Here is a 3,238-nt window from a genome sequence, read left to right as displayed (position 1 = left end):
GGGGGGGGGAAACAGTATCTTGAAAGATTATCCTGGCAAAAACACTTTTTTCTCCTGTTTTTAAGTCATAAACACAGGTAAGAAAACTATTTAGATCAGACTTAGAAAATGGATCACCAGATTTTTTTCTTACTTGACCCTTAGGGCTTCTGTAGACAAAGGAATGAAACAAAAATCCTAACAATACCTACATAAAAGAGCTGAATCAAATTTACCAAAAGCAAAAAATGCATTTTCTCTCTATAGTTACCCACGGGTGACCACTCATGTTGAACCAACTGTCTCACAATGTGTTAAAATCTATATTTTCGGAATTTGTGTATATCTCCCTATTTATGTTTATTGTATTAGATAATGAATCGGCTGAGACAATTAAATTTTGTTTGTTTTGGGGCACCAGAAATCTTTCTCTGTGAGCTGTGATTTAAACCATATGTCCTATAATACGGCTAACGAGAGGCTGTTTAGGGCTACTATGTTTGCCCCCTTGGCGGAGGCTTTTTAATGTCACTGTCATGTTGTTGATCTCTGGGCCTTGAGATCAAGGGCATGAAGGGTAGAGCACTGGCGGTATAGGGGGAGGGGGTCTCTCATCACTCCCCTCCCCCAAACCATTTCACACGCACCCTAATTGCACTGTGAATTCTTAACCTCAATAGAGAGACAACACCGTGTTGCCCTGTCTGATCCGTCTGGAGGTCTTGGGCAAGTCCTTCAGCATTGTGAGAAGACATGTACATATTTTATCATCTGCAGAGAGACATTTTGTCTCAAAACATATGACAATTTCTTGTTTCCTGAGTGGCACACACTTGAACTAAGTCCAGTGTAAATTCATGTAATGGGTGTGTTGATATAATCGGTGCTTACATTTAGAGGCTTGGCTACTGTTCTTCATGCAAATCTATTTTCTTTATAGCGTGTGTCCAAAACTACAGAAGGACAACAAGAAACCATGCATTTATGTATATATTCCACCCCATTTTTCACTTCAGTTGCCATTGTAAGCGCTGCCCTCCAGCTGGGGATGAAAATATGATTTATTTGTTGACTCAACCGTAGATGTTCACACTTTTCCCCCTAATCTCAAAGAACATTCTCTTTGTTAAATTATTCAACATGCTTTAAATTAATAATGAATATTCTGTCTCAGTAAATGACAATGTAAATGTCACACACTGTGTGCATTTGTATGACTTATTTGATAATAATTTGATGCCGAATCATGTGTATAAAGACATAAGCAAAGAGACATTACTGTGTACTGAGGAGTGGAGGTAATTGGATTGTTACTGACCAATATTCATGGTGAACCTTTTCTCTCATTCCAGGCATCTGTACATCAGGTTAGTTATTCTTTGTAACCTTTAAGCAATGATCTGGAGGATATGGAAGAATGTGTTTGACCTCTTGACAGTCTGATCCTGTTACCCACAGTTTTCAGTAAACCTAGTGTTTGGTCCTCCTAGCTAGAAGCTGGCCAGTTAGGAATGTCATTTTATAAACGGCCCGCCTCTGTGATAAATGTTCTCCTGTCTTAGGATCAGGACCCTGACACTGTAATGCTGTGGGATAAGGCTATTCATAGAGAAAACAGTCATCTGCGGTAGCAGTAAAGAAATGCTCCTGTTCTGGATGCAATACATACCAGTCAGGGTTCAGTCAGATGTGGGAGTGACCAGCTCATTATCCCCTCAATCATGTTTATATTAGGCAATTATGCACCCTTAATGATTTCTTTGATTTTTGTACGGATTAAGTAAGTAAATATTTCCTTTGGACAGAACCAGCCTAGCTGTTTTCACCTACTTCCAGTTTTTATGCTAAGCTAAGCTAACTGGCAACTGGCTTTAGCTTCAAATTTAATGGACAGATATGAGTCGTATCAATCTTCTCATCTGACTCTCATCGAGAATGATAATATGCATATTTCTCAAAAGATGATGTAATTGGATTGACAAAATATTAGAAACAAAGTACAATCTACTGACTGTTGTGTTGAACTGCATTTGTTTTAGCTAGGTGTAGCTAATGAACTGGCAACTGAGTCTATAATATGTATACTTAAGGAAGTAGTCTTAACCCCTTGACGCCGATTGTCGCGAATTCGCATCATACCTCTTCCTTACAGACTGCAAGCCAAGATAGCACATAGATTCCCCCAATGCCTGTGGGTGCATATTCGATACGAACCTAGGAACCTTTTGCAGGCCCTGGTTTCTTTTTTATGCCTGTTATTGCTAATTTGCATCATACCTACTTTTCTTATCTTTTCTATGTTCTATAGACAAATTAACAATCTTCACTTAATTTAACATCAGCTTGAAAGCAAATGAAAACACAAATAAATTTTATTATTTTTTGATTGTAAATAAATTCAGGCGTTAAGGGGTTAAATCTTGCACCTGAGTGATTTGCAGGACCATCTGCCCACCTGTAAACGCTTAAGTGGGTCCAGAATATAACTGGATCAAAGTGGCCTGCGGACAGACATGTCCTGGTGTCTCTGTAGTGTCCGAGGGTTTCCAGCTGATAAGTTGGGTTTGCAGCGTGTAGCCTCAGACATAACCAAACTCAGTGGACCCAAATATTGCTATGGACCCGAGTACAGACTAGCTAGAGAGAGTAGATACTTCTCTTTTTATTCTCTTTTCAAAGACAAAAAATAATTGTAACTCAATTATTTGCTCAACCCTTAGCCTGTTTTTAATTTCTTTTTAACTCTTTTAACCCTGATTGTACACTGCACTGAAACTTTTACTGTCCTGTTTTACCCTGTTTTTTTATTCTGTTTTTATTTTCTATATCACCCTTTTCAAAATTATATTTTAATGTGTTTCTTTTTCAATTTCCCTTTGTTGCTTTTATGTTTAATGTAAAGCACTTTGAATTGCCTTGCCTTGCCTATATAAAGTTTTATAAACTAGATTCGGGAACTAAGGCCATGCTTCGAACTCATCCAATTTCCACACACCAAGTACTTAAGCACACCTTTTTTCGTTCCTCCCCTTGACTCAGCTTTCTCATGAGCGTGCAGCAGTTCGACTAAGGGACATACTGGGGCACCCTAGACCCCAAACTGAGGACATTTTAACTAGGGTTTACCGGTCACTCATTGAATCCATACTCACTTTTAATATCACCGCCTGGTGTAATGCCCTTACTGTTAAGCACAAAATCAAACTTGCACGAATAATAAATCAAGCTAGTAAGATAATAGGCTCCCCTCAAACTCCCT

Source organism: Micropterus dolomieu, linkage group LG08 (genome assembly GCF_021292245.1).
Source record: "Micropterus dolomieu isolate WLL.071019.BEF.003 ecotype Adirondacks linkage group LG08, ASM2129224v1, whole genome shotgun sequence".
NCBI lineage: Eukaryota > Metazoa > Chordata > Actinopteri > Centrarchiformes > Centrarchidae > Micropterus > Micropterus dolomieu.
The sequence above is the reverse complement of the archived record's forward strand: the minus strand, read 5'-3'. Positions refer to the sequence as shown.